We start from the raw sequence: 15,247 nt of genomic DNA, 5'->3' as shown, positions 1-15,247 counted from the left end.
AATTCTCGCAATTTTTGTTAAAAAGAAATATAACACATGTTAAGGTAGCGGTTGCATCACCCTAGGCGAATGGGTAGGTTGAAAGGGCCAATCGAGTAATAAAATCAATGCTAGGGAAATTATGTGATGCTATAAATCATGAAGACTGGTCGAATAAGCTTCTGAGTGTGGAATACGCAATTAACAACTCCGTACACAAGTCGACAAAATATACCCCTAGTATGTTGCTATCCGGAGTAGAACAGAGGGGAGAAGTAATAGATGAACTAACAGAATATCTTGACGACAAAATTCAAGTACAGCAGGGTGATCTTCAGCAGATGCGCTCAAATGCCGCAGAATCCATAAATAAGTCGCAGGAGTACAACCTTAACTACTTTTTGAAGCATAGTAGGGACGTAGAGAAATACAAGGTGGGGAATTTTGTCGCGGTACGTAATGTTAATACCGAAATTGGGACTAATAAAAAATTTATACCAAGCTATAAAGGTCCGTATACAGTGCACAGAGTGCTGGGAAATGATAGGTACGTAATACGCGATATAGACAATTTGCCAGCTAACTCAACTTCCGTATGATGGTGTTATTGAGGCTAGCAGAATGAGGAAATGGTTGTTACCACATAATAAAGATACTATCCCAGCCGATGAAGAACATACTCTGTAAAAAAAAAAAAAAAAAGTTATGATAATAATAATAATATGTAAACTTACACTGAACTTAATTTATGTGCCAACAGAATACTGTGAAAAATTGTTTTATACTGTTTATGTAGATCGAGGCGATCAACTGTCAGGTTGGCCGAGCTGAGATGCAATTTCCCAGTCTATTATAACGAAACTGTTAACATAACTGTTATGTCAAAAAAAAAATTATGTGTAAATATTGTAAATAAGTACTATAATAAATACTGTAGCAAATCTCTTAACATATCATATTTAGATCGAGGACGATCTGTCGTCAGGCTAGCCGAGTTGTAAGCTCAATAATTGTAAACGTATGGTTAGGATAACTAGTTGTAAGTCACGATAGTTTTAGTACATAACGAATGCAACCGTGTGAATACGAATAAATACACTCTGGCGGCACTTCAAATAGTAACTGCTACCATTACTGAGAAAACATCCAACGAACGAAGACTTGTTTCTTATACAGGCTTTGTTTTTTGCAGTAGCTTCTTCAAAATATATTTATCCTTTGGACAAAAATGTCTTTAATACGATGCAAGCCAAGCGTACGCTCACTTTTTTGGATTCTTCGACTAAGGATCCCGCGTTCAAAGGCTGATTTAGTAGAACTTGGGGTTACGAGGCTTATTGGAATGTTTGCAATTGCATATTAAGTAGAGCCAAATCAGGAAGAGCTGATCTATTGCAACGCGCACGCTCGCAAAAGCACCAAAAAAGCTGTACCATCATAAAAAGTCAGAAAGTAGTAACCGACTTTTTTAAGACTTCATTGAAAATGTAATGAACGCAAATAAGGCTGAAATATTGCTATGTTCCAGAGCTGTAAAACTGTGAAATCATTTGAAATTAAAAATCATCAATTTTATGCTATTATGTTTTCATTGAATTTTTCCTTGTTGGGGAATGTGGCTTATAATTTTCCAATTCTACATTCACTCAAAGTAGATACGATTGCACACATTAACATATTCAAAGAAAGATTGAAAAAACTGAATGACGAAACATTAACTTTTAACACTGAATAAGCATTCAGATGAATGCAGCTTTTGCTATGTGTGCACACATTCATTCAGTACCAATCAATCGATATAAATATTCTAAATACACAAAACCCACTGAAAAATACGCAAGGTTGAATTTTATTGAACAGATTTCGAAATTTCAACTCGAAAAATAGTTTATTGAGCGTTATCATTAATTTGTTTCACTTAAATTTGTACAAATATTTATAATAAATGAAAATATTAATTAGAGAAATATTTTTCTGCCAAGAATGTCATTATGAAAAATGTTAATTATTAACGATTTTTACATCTCTGTTTCGAAAATTGTCAGCTTTCTAAATAAGTATTACCAATGTACCAATAAAAGGTATGTGCAGAAATTATTACATATGTACATACCTATAAATCTACGTTAAAATAAGTAAACAAATTTAAGCGCTTCTAATTCTAACTTTAGATATATACATTTTATTACTTATTTAAAAAATTCTTAATACAAGTTTCTTCGTACTTTTTTCTTCGCTATTGGGTCAAGCATTTAATAAAGATTCTAAAACCTGATTTGTGGGTTTGTGGTGGTTCCTACCATTTACAATAAGTTGCAAATTATCATCTTTTCTCAAAAAAAGATTTAAAAAATCTGTGTGCAAACCCCTTTTTATTTTAGTGTGGTAGAATCGAAAAAAATGTGGTAGATTTGAATAAGATGTGGTAGATTTTCCAATTCATATTTTATTGGGTATACATATCGCACACCGTCGTCAAAAGAAGCACAACTCAAAAATTAAATCGGGAAATATAATTGCTAGTGGATCGTACAGATTCCACGCAATTGGTGCAAAAATAAGTATAACATTAGTTTTCTAGTTAGAGAATATAATCATGAAGAAAATAATATTTTATTTGTATGCAAAAAAATCGACCAAATTATTTTCCCCATTGCATAATACTTTAGCAAATATAAATAGGCGTATTTTTGAAATATTAGAAAGTTAAGGCACAGATATATTTAAAGCAAAATTTATGATGTACCTTTTTAAAAATCTATTGATTAATTTTTATATTTCAAATTACAATTGAGTTGAAATTCTAGAGTTATGTGAAAATTGTAAACAAATGTTCTGTCTAAAAATGTGGTAGATTTTAAGCCTTGTGTGGTAGATGTGGTAGACACCCAAATTTAAAAAAAAAATACGTGGTTGATCTACCACACATGTGGTAGAAGCTTGCACACTGTTCTAAACGTATGTTTTGAGCAAATTGATGTTTAAAGCTAGCAATATATCCCATGTCCATTTTCCAAAACTATAATAATAAACATGGCAGTTTTTAAGCAATTTGGTTCCTGTAATTAAGGAAATATTGTAGTTTTGGCATTTTTCGAAATTACCATTTTATGAGAGGGACCAGGTTATTGTTCGACTTTTGTATTTTCAATACCCTGCTGCCCTAGATAAAAAAAAACCCTCGTACAGAATTTCGTTGAGATATCTCAACTTTTGCTAGAGTTTTCGTGTACGCAAATAAACGGACATGGACTAATCATCTTCTCTTTTTATTCTGAGCATTTTTATGTATATATACATACATAAGTAGTACATACGAACATAAATGTATGTATCCATATCGATTAATTTTGGTTGTTCCAAATATACGTTATTTGAAAAAAAGTTATGGTACCCTCTTGCAGAACTGCGTTGTAAATATGTTTAGGAAACATTTAAATTAATAGTTTATTAAAAAAGTTGCTCAAAGTAATGGAACTCCTCAACCCCTTAAAAAAAAAACAGGAACCCTTCTGAAATTTTGTTTTGAAAGTTTTCATATTTGAAAACTGAAAACAATCACAGTATACAGCAAACCAGCCATTGACAATATGCTTATTTGAAAACTAATACATGAAATGTTGTGAATATATAGGATTTTTTTGTCATTAACCCATAGGCAACAACTGGTGCAAAAGTACCTACAAATGTTTGTTGATATATTTGAAATGTAAATTTGAACAGCAAAATTCATAAAACAAATTATAATAAAACAAAAATATTGTTAATTACTACGTGGGAGGTGGGCGTGGTTATTGGCAGATTTCGACAAAATTTAACACTAACCTAAATTATACCAAAGGCAACTTCGACACCGACTTTCGTTAAAATAACTAAATTATGTTCGAGTTAGCGTGCTTACAAACAGAGAGGGCTGAACTAGTTCATCTCGTCATTCTGAATATATGTGTATATACATACATACATTTTATACGGTTAACAAACGCGCTCGCTTATTTGCATAAACCGTCTTTACTTGCATTAATTCATGCATTATCCTCCTTCAAATGTGAATAATCGGCTGAACAAATACACACAAATTACGTGCATTTGAAAATTGGAGAGCTGTACCATAAGCTAAGTAATACTTCTTTTACCGCCTAATCGATGGGACCATTTTACAAAGTCAGCCCACCATTATTCACTCAAAGTTGTGTTCAGAACACGGTTTGACTTATGTAGGAACTGCATCCGGTCATAATTGCTAACGCTTCACGCTTCATTTGCTTGGAATTTCGTGTTTCTCGTTATTTTATTTTATGTGACTTGAAAATATTTTTCACTATAAGAAAATATTTAAATTGGATTTCATTTGGGTTAACGAAAACGACAACTGTGAAAAAATATCAACCAATACATTCAAACAAAATGCCAAATAAGCATGTTTACATTTTTTGTTTTGGCTACCTGGATCACTGTATACTGTGAAAAAAATATTTAGTACAAAAATAATTGTGATAAATCAATTTTGTATATTCTTCTGCGAAAAAATGTCTACAATCGATGATGTATATGTATACATATCAAGATGTGTCTGTTTTGCTCTACGGTTGCGATAAGTTGCTTTGAAATAAATAATATTGCACGAGTCATTGGCTTTGGGTTAGTGGCAGAAAACTTCAATACATAAGTACATATACTTTGAAATAAAATATTTGTTTTTGTTTCAATTCCAGATATGTTCAAACTTTAAAGTATAAAATATATCAACCCTGGGAACAAATTATTGGTACTGAATGGTAAAAAAAAAGTGTGCATTCATTCTAAATATACAATCATGTCTGTGTGCGAATGCTTCTGTTACATTCACATTCTATACTGAATGTCAATCTACCATTCAATAACACAACACAGTTTCTTTGTTTTCAAGTATTTTAAGCCACTCAGTAATGAGGTTTTTTTTTATACAAACAAACAATCAAAATTTTGAAAAGAATGCCGAGTGAATGCAGATCCTATTGATTCAATCATTTTACAGCTCTGCTATGTTCCTTCTTAGCAGAACGTAATTTAGCATTTTCGACAACCGACCACCTAACCAAATGTCTACAAGAGAAAAATAAATATATTAAAAATCAACGCGATTCTTTAGCAGCTTAAAACTTGCACATTATTACCCTGGAAAATAATGGGCTATCAAACTGCATACTCAAAAAAATTCTTAAAAATCCGAATAAAAAGTTGAAAATCTAGCTGAAACTTTGCATATTTTTTATAATTTTTGCACAAAGTTCGAAATGTGGATTTATATTTTGGTTGTTATATAATGAGCTAGGCTTTCATGGAAAAATAATAAACATTAATAAACTAAAGAAAAACAGCCACAATCGATCAAAATGATTGATGACTTAATCAGCTGATCACAAGTGTATGTATAAAATGATTTTTATATTAACGATCACAAACAAGTTTACAATGAATTTTAAATATGCTCTGTCTAAATGACATTTTAATATACCTTACATATATACTTATGTACCTTTGTATACAATAAAGGTTTAATAAGAACAATTATGTGTGCATACATTTGAAAAAGACGTTTTTGGGTAGGAAATTACGTTTTTTTTCAGACCAAGAGGGACGTTTTCTCATGCCGAAGACCTGGCAACACTGCTCACAACTAGCCTGCCAACACGCTCTCGGCGCCAGCAGTGAGTAAGTCCTCTTTCAGACACGTCAAGTCTTGAAAGCAATTTTCTCGCATTCTCTTTTGTGTTTTCTATTTGCTTCCACACGCGTCAACTTTAATTGAATTCAAGTCCTTGGTTCTTAAATGGGAAGCAACGAAAAGATCAAAAGAGAAGAAAACTTGAAACGAATTGACGGTACGGAGGTATCTGTACTCTTCCACTCTCTTCCCACCTTCTTCGCCTATGAACGAGCAGACTGAAAGCACGACTTGACGTGTCTGAAAGGGGACCTAGTTTCGTGAACGAGCATTCGGAATAGTGTTTTGCCGAAGTCGATAGTTGCGTTCGACAAGTCAAAAATTTGTAAAAGTTGTTCCAAATTTTTACTGGATGGCGTTCGATAACGACAAAAAATTATCCAACACACAAAAATTGAGAGAGCAAGCGTTCATTTTGATGCAAGAGAAGCGTTCATTTTGTACTGGCAAAATTTTAGTCAGCAAAAATTATCCAACACGAAAACATATGATCACAAAACATATGGTTTTAATTTTTGTAAACAAACAAAATTGCATTTTTCGGTTTTTGGTATTAGTTGCGTTCGATAACAAAATTAGCCAACACCAGCCAACAATCAAAATTAGGAGCGTAATCGAAAATTGTCTCCCAAAGAGAAGAAAAAGCAAAAAAGTAAACGAACAGGAAATTAGCCATCACTTGCAAAAACCGGAAGAAGAAGACACACCAGCTGACTTTGTTTATGTTTTATATGTAAACAAACTGGAATTCATGTCGCCTCCATGGAAGAAAAAAGGAAAGTGAACGTTCAGTGTTCGCCAGGAACATTTCTAGAAGTAAAAACTAGTTGGCACTATCTTAAAGTCACAGCAGGCAGCCAAAATTAGTTTGCTGTGAGAGTCGCCAAACTCGCTCTCTCCAAGTTTGCTGCAACAACAATTGCACGCAGTTTGCCAAACAAAATTTCTGCATAACACCGACCGTACGCGTATACCATCGAGAGCGCAGCGATGAGAACACGACAGCATGCAAAACCCTGCAGAAAGTGGGACTAGGTTAAGTACTAGTATAGGACCACACTACCTTGTAACCAACACTAGTAACCAAAATGGCCTAAATACACGATTGAGAGAAATAGAGATTGCGCCAATCGCGGTACCGCTAATCCGCTCTTTGTAATTTTGACAGAATGAGCTGTGTGCGTGACGTCATCTTGGTGCAATTGTTGAATGTGACCATACGAAAAAACCAAATAACAATTTTAATATTGGTGCGTTAATATTTCTGCGTGGTTTTAAACAATTATTGAGACATTAAAAAGCAAAATGAAGTGTGCAGTGGCAAAGTGTAATAGTGCAAACAAAAGGAAAGGGTGCGATATACGTTTTTTTTTCGTTTCCTACGGACGCAAACCTGGGGAAAAAGTGGAAGCAGTTCTGCCGGGGAATGCATGCATTAAACACCAAATCGAGCTTTGTGCTATGTGTGTGAGCTATGAGCTTCTACATGGAACTATTTTGGCCTTTCCTTGGTGAATTGTAGTAGGTATATTTCCATGGTGAATGTAGACAGTTTCTGGTTTAGTTTGCTGGCAACGGCTTACATACAAAAGCAGTTTCTACAGGAAATAGATACATGAACTTCCCTACCTACTTATTTTTGTTAGTACCTGTTTTTTTAGTGCTGGTATGAGGTAATGCACCAGTGGATAAGGTCGCCAGGCGCTAATTCAAGCGGCATCTTACCGCGCTGTTACGTACCTAATACAATACAGTGCCCAAATTATTATACATTTAAAAGTTCAACTTAAACTATGTTTTACTGACATAGAATATTTGCTTCCAAAAAAGCCACACTCATGCATCCTCTCGAAAATTGTACAAAAGTCATAAAATAAAAGCTGTGGAGTTTATGGTGGTTGGCTACCGTCCACAAATATAAATATGCACTCTGCTTGGCTTTTTAAAATGGCAAGTGCCAAAATTCACTTTGCTGCACATCTTCCTTTTGGTCTACATGAAATTGCAAACACTGTTAACACATCCATTTTTCATGTGCTAAAAATCGTACTTATCTAAAGGGCTACATGTCCAAAATTATTGCTACGTGTTCCTAATTAATCAATCTTTGTATATTTATTGATTCCTGCAAAATTGGGCCATGTAATATTAAAATTAACACATTTTTCTGCATTGTTTACATATTTTTATATGCGTTTTGGCATTTCTCTCTCGCAAATGCACCAAGATGACGTCACGCAAAAATTACGCTCAAAAATCCTCTCTCATTGGGGCAATCTTGTATTCTATCATTCTTGGTCTAAATATATGGAGAAAATATGGTTACATTAACATTGCGATGACCTGACCACCTCTGGTCCAACGTTGCATAACATGTCACCACTGCATAACATGGGACCACCTACTCCTTTTGGACCATGGCACATTCGGAAAACGAATCATATTGCCGATCGGCCACGAAGAGGTGGTGTTCAACACATATATCAGTTTTTTACGTTTGAAGTGGTCCAGGTCAGCATAACAAGTTAGTAGTATGCAACCTGGTGCTTTTACTCATACTTTAAAACTACGACCCAGCGGACCACCTGGTCCTCAAATTTTTGCAGGGAATGAATGAGGCACACTAAGAGCCAATTTACACTATGACTTTTCACCCTGGGTGGAAAGTCATGCGTGTCGAGCTTGTAGGCAAGAAGTGTAGCGAAGTCAGCAGGGTAGGCAAGCACGCATGGTGAGCGAAATCGAGGAATTTTTTTGACGTTTCGCTTTTATCGAGTGCACTTTTTCGTATTTTTGCTTTGAGTTCGCGATTCGCTCCGCTTTAAAAATGAGGACGAAAGAGTTGACCAAAGAAGATTTTACGCTTAACTGTCAAAAATACGCAAGAAGACTTTTTTAAAAGAGAACGTGCCAAAAACGCAGGGTGAAAAGTCGTCGTGTAAATTGGCTCTAACACATTCTCACTTTTAGCTCACGCTTGGTTGTGGTAGTGCCCACCTCTGATGTACACACATATCGTCGCCTGGGTAAAAGATTGTCGTAAACGTTATTTTGACGATTTTTAGTTTTAGATGCAGTTATATATTTTGAAATAAGGTCTTTCGATTTGTGTTATCAGTTTTTAAATATCTCCTGTAGTTTCCGAGATATTGACTACAACTTTTTCGATAATTTAGTAATAATTTAGTTGGTCATGCTGTCGAATTAAATTAATCAATATCTTAAAAATGGCGTTCTCCATTTTTGGAAATCTCCTCTAGTTTCCGAGATATTGAGTAAAAAGCGTCGTTAATTTGGTCGAAATTTTGATCACATTTTGTCGTATTTCACACAAAGTGGCTGCCAAATTGTGGACAAATGACGTTTACGACAAAATTTTACTAAAGAAAATCCTTCATAAACTCAAAACTAATTAACAATAAACATTAAAAATTAAATAATTTAAGAATTTTGTGAACTAGTAACATTTTCAGAGACTTTGGAGAAAATCTATCTTCGCGTTTTTGAGAAATTGCATTCCAAACTTCAATCGCGATTTCCCACAACCTGCCGAAATTAACATATGACAATCTTTTACCCAGGCGACGATATGTATAAAATAGCTTTGATCCAGTACTCCATGAACTTACAGGATTTTACACGAACTTGCAGGAAGTTACAGGAAAAATGTTCCCGTCCTCCAAAATCCTGTAAATGAGAGCGACTTTTGGAGAGCTGTGTAGAGAATGAAGTTGCAAGATTTTACCCGAACTTTCTCTTCTGGTAAAATCATGAAAAGTGTCAAGCAATCACTGGTTGACGTTTTTACAGGAAAAATGGTTTTTTTTGTTCCCGTACTTTTTGTTGTTACTCACTTTTTACTCTCACTTCAGAGAGGATTTTTCACGAAAAGTATTGGATCAGAGCTAATATGTCTTAGCGCCGTTACTTTTCTCTCGTAATTTTTCCCGCTACTAACAGTGGCTACACACGACGAACATGTGCGCGGACATACTCGGCTTGCGGTGCATGTTCGTCGTTTGTAGGGCGGTTCACGAGCTGTTCGCAAAAATTAAAAAAAATTTGATTTTCAGCGAGCCTGCTCGTCGTTTGTAGCGTGGTTTGGGAGCATCGCATTGGAAACAAAAACAACAACCTCATCTTGTGTTGATGCTTGAAGTGTGCACATCATTGTGTACAAATACAAGTGAGATATCTTAGCAATAGACGTCATCCTGGGCCACAGCTGCGATCATCTGTTTTCTAGAGTTGCTTATTTTGGTCTAAAGTGCGGTTTTTTGACCTGAGTTGCATTAAATAGTCTCTTAAAACTTGGTAGTATTTGCTGTTCAAATGGTAACATATATGCCCAAAAACTTGAAAAATATTAGATGATTGCTTTTTAAAAATGCTATTTATAAAATTTGGTTTTGATTGCGACATTAGAAATATACAGATTATAAAAGTTTTTCACATATGTTTTAAGATTTTAAAGCTTTTAAAATGTACGGTAGAATGCAACAATGTGCTTGAATTTGTTTGCTTCTTCGTCAACTTATTCGTTTGCAGACTAGAAAAATGGCGAACAGCCATCAAAATACTGATTCAAAATACACACAAATGGGTGCGCGCAGCAAAATTCAGCCCTAATGGTAAGTTCATTTCATCGTGCGGCGACAAGTCAAGTTAAGAATTTGCGATACATTTTCAGGCGAATGTATGCGAACGTTCCCCGGGGGAAGAGGTATGGGACGACAGCTGGCATGGCATCCAGACGGCAATCTGGTGGCTTTAGCATTAAGTTGTAACCGCGTTAAGATATTTGACAAAGCTGAAGGCGAGCTAATACAGTGCATTCGTCGCCGGAGAATGATGTTGCATTTCACCCAAGTAGAAATTTCTTGGTGACTGGCGGCGATGACGATACAATAAGATTGCCTGATTTATTAGAAAGTCGGCCAATTTATACACGGTAGTAGTGCACTTTAGCGGAACCATATAAAATACATTTTTTCCTGTATTCAACAGTTGCCCGTTTGGAAATCTAATTTGCATACATTTGATGCCAATAGCGCGCAACAAACAAGCCAGTTCTCAAAGAGCCCAAATTGATTTTAGTCATGCAACAGCTCCACATAACTCCGCCATAGACACACCAGTTGCTGGAGTACCAAAAAGCTGTGATGACAGTATTTTAATTGATCCACGACAATCGGTGGCATATGGAATGCGTGATGGAAATTTTCTGGTGCTTGATAGCCAATATACTACAAGAGTGAAACGCTGTGATAGTATTTTTTCTCAAATTTTCATCTTTTATTTGCAGTTACATTAAGAAGCTCATAGAGGACAGAGCGGTTGGTGAGGAAGGTGTCGAGTTACTGCTGTACTGCAACTGGGAAAATCCGCATTTCGCACGTGCTCCACTCGTATGGAATAGTAGCTTATGTCGAAAGGCTGGTTTTAGTATAATGCGGCATTCGCAGCATACCCTCACTGGCGCCGAGCCGTTGAAGAAATTTTGGATAAATAAACGTGCAAGAAATAGTTCCGATACTAGCACTGGAGATTTATTTTTTTAATATACCTTGTTTATACCTACACAAAATCCGGATTAGCAAAAAACCGATTGGACTCAACATATATTTCTTTACAGCATTTATCCCCCTGTCTTTATAGCGCACTCGATAAAGTCTTATTCAAAAGTAAACAAAATTGCTATTTTTAAACGACATTTTTTTAATAAATAATTTGCGCGGTTGACCGAAATGTAAACAAACAATAATTGTAATTTATTATAACAATAATACGAATTTAAAACGGGCTGTATAAAGAAAACCAGCCTATTGTCACTTCACTTTCCAATGGTGCTGATTGCTGCAAGAATTATTTAGCGATTTAGAGCATAATCAACACAATATATGCACATAAATATGTATTATTTCACAGATCTCAGGGTCAGCTTAGAAATACGTTACCAAAATTATATAAAATTTAAGTAGGAATTATTTTTATTTATAACGTAAAAGCGCTATCTGACCCAATCTGATAAGTATATTTCCCCTAAAGTTAACCCATTTTATTTAATTTGTCTCTCGTGAAAATATATATTTTATTTAAAATTTTCAGATATGTACATATATTTTAAATTTTTGCATAATTTTTGTCTCCTTTTAATATTTAATTAGATACCTTAAGATTAAAATAAGCTTAAAACGAAACAGCACAGCAACCCTTTTCTCTTCATCTTGAGAACACAAAACCCTCTTTTGTTAAAATTCGGCGCTGCACAAAATCCTGGCTTTTATATTTTCCAACAAAATACCACTTCGCAACCCTGGATTTTCACGAAGCGTTTCATTCGGGTCGTAGTTTGGCTACTTCGGGCCATTCGGTGTTGTATGCCATATTGGCTGCCATATTGTTCACACTGTCATCGCCATATTGAACACCCTGTCAACTATCTGTCAACCCTAAGATATCTCACTTGTATTCTTCCACAATGGTGCACATCGGCGGATAAATGCATTCAAGCGATGTTCGTTAATTGAATTTTTGATAAATGAGGCTAAATTACTGTAAGTATAAAAATAAAATTATAGTTTAAAAAACTAAAACCTCCCTATTATAATTGCCATTCGTACTGTCATTAGGTATGTAACTTGAGAATATAAATCGCTGCATCTTTTAGGCGCATCAATGTTACATAGTTACATCCCGAGCTAATAAAAGGAAGGTAATTATAATAAGTAACACATACATAAAAAAGCTAAGTTAAAACCATTTCAATTGCATCCGCGTCTTTGCTAATCATCTTATTCATAAAGAAGTTTTCACTGCATACATATAGGTATGTATATGTACACCTGCGTTCAACTACAGCTGTGAACAGCGGTTCAATTTACACAGACGAACGAGAGCACAAAGCGTGTTGCCCGAGCACGAGCAACTCGGTGCCCCTGCGTTTATACACGGAAACTTTTGTCGACGCGATTTTTCACATTCCCTTTTGGTGTTGCTCGTTTCATTTACACACGGCGATTTTTGTTGTCGCAACTCGACGTTTGTAGGAGAGAGCGACACGAGGAAAGGAGAGGGGCACCGAGTTGCTCGTGCTCGGGCAACACGCTTTGTGCTCTCGTTCGCTACCACTACAAAATCACATATGAGTCGAGTGTTGCCAGAACTTTTTGGACGAACCGGCTAAATTGGCAAATAAAACCGGCTTAAAACGGCTAAAATGTTTCAACTAAATTTCACATGTTTTATTTAAATAAATCACGTGTAAAAAGACTATTTCTTGGAGAGAAGTTACAAATTCGAGTCGGAAAAAATGTTGCCAGCAAGAATTTGTAATTAGGAAAAACATATGATTGTGGCACATGGTTGGGTTTTTTGTCGACGATAATTTGAATAAACAAGTTCGTTAAATTTAAAAATTTACGAAATGGGGCGATTTCAAAATGAAAAATGTAAGTTAATGCTTGTTTACTTAATTAATTTAGTTAATTCCAATGATTTCAAAGGTACAAAAAAACTGTATTCTTAATCGGAATCCAATCTCAACCAGAGTCGATATAGTAAGCCCGACAAAGAAATTGAAACGTATGTTGAAGAAAGTCGGACTGACAAGATATATACACGTAGATCCTGTTTTTTGCCCCTCTGAAAGAATTTTAAAAATTCTATACAAATTTCTTTTGTTTAAATTGCAACTGTGGACACTAGCTGGCAGAAAAACTTGCAAATTTGCGTTCGTACAGAAAATTGCAAGTTTCTCTACATGGGAGAGAATTTCGGAGCATTTTTTCTTACTATCTGATATTTTGAGTGATAATTCTCGCTGGATTTTCGACAACAAACCTATTGTCTTCCCTACAAGGCCTTTTCAGACTGACCGATTCTCAATACACTCAAATAGAAACCAATACACATAAAAAACTCAGTAAAAATTTCCCTTCAATTTTAAGGCAGTAAAACAACGACCTTAAGTTAACATCAACCGAGGCCATATGTTGACAAGGGATGCAAAATCACAGTTACACAAAAGAACTGGTCAGATTTTTCAGAAATCCCTTCAATTCTGATGTAAAATATGATGCCAAAAGACTGCAGATCTCCCATTTAGATGACCGGTCACACGACCGGCGGATGTCTCGTAGGATTCCCAGAGAGTTTTGCTTTACATAGAAATTTGTGCTCTTTTATTTTCATTTTGCCTCACTTCAGTATTGGTTCCTTTAATTCAAGCCGGCATTCGGTTTATGGAATTTAAATAAGTTCTCAGCAAAAAAGTTTGTTTAAAAAAATACATATGTGTATGTACTTAGTGCTTGAAAATATCAATTTTTCCCTTACCTTAAACCTTTGGGAGTGGGCAAAAATGATGTTTTGTAATTTAGGCAGAATTGAATATGCACTATCTGGGAAGACAATATCTGCATGTAATATTTATTCTGTTTGTTGGCATTATATCCAAACACAAACGCATCTTAAGTGTCTTAACAGTGAAACAATTTCTTATTTTCTAAGTTTGCGAATAAAACTTCACACTTAAAATTAAGACATTTATAACAAACATTTTATGAAGAAAATCCCTTCTTCGTTTAAAAAAAAATAAGCGAAATCGGCACAATTTCATACAACCCTGCCTGGCATGAAAATGTTCTCAACGATAAGGCTAGTAGCCATTTCTAACAGATTTTGGGTCGCTTAGTCAAAAATGGAAACATATATACATATTTGAAATTTTTAAAAACAAGGCGAAATAGCAAAATCGGCTAAAAACGGCTAATTTTTTCTGCAAAACGGCTAACAAATCGGCTGCCGGCTATATCGAAATTTCTCCGGCTGTTTGCTATCGCAACCGGCTAAATCTAGCCGGAAAACGGCTAAAATGGCAACACTGTATGAGTCGCTCACCGTCTGTGGCAAACGACAGTGAGCATGTTGGTGCACATGTGCGCGCAGATATTCGTCGTGTGTATCCAGTTTAAGTCACTTTTGTGTAGAGATGGGCGCAGGCCTAATTTCTCCGGCCCGGCACGGCACGGGTGCAGAACCCACATGCGAAAGCACGCACGGAGAGAAAAGCAGCGAGTCCCGGTCAAACCCGTCATCACGAATTTTAGTAACGTAACGTCATGTAACGTATTTTCAGATACTTCGTCTGATAAAAAAGGAGGAAAGATATGGAACTTGGAACATTAACCTTAAATATGTATTTCAAATATAATTACAGCAATTTTTATACAAATTGTCTTGCCCAATTACAAGAGACAATTTATTATTTTTAATACAATACACAACATATTATTAAACACATTAACTTTGTAATGTACATTTACGATTCGATACGATACAAGAGTTCTGGTACTCGATTCCAAAATATATCGTTAGAAAACTATCGAGTAAAAAATATCGGTATTGAATAGCAAAAATATCGATATGGACTCGTATCGTATCGAAATTCCTGTCCCTACATACAACGAACTTTTCGATTTTTGCCCACTGTGCGACCGTGTTTGGAGAAACCCATGATACAAAAAAGAAGGTAGTTTCAATAAACAACTTTTGACGGAT

Source organism: Rhagoletis pomonella, unplaced genomic scaffold (assembly GCF_013731165.1).
Source record: "Rhagoletis pomonella isolate Grant_MI unplaced genomic scaffold, Rhpom_1.0 Rhpom_scaffold_00003, whole genome shotgun sequence".
NCBI lineage: Eukaryota > Metazoa > Arthropoda > Insecta > Diptera > Tephritidae > Rhagoletis > Rhagoletis pomonella.
The sequence above is the reverse complement of the archived record's forward strand: the minus strand, read 5'-3'. Positions refer to the sequence as shown.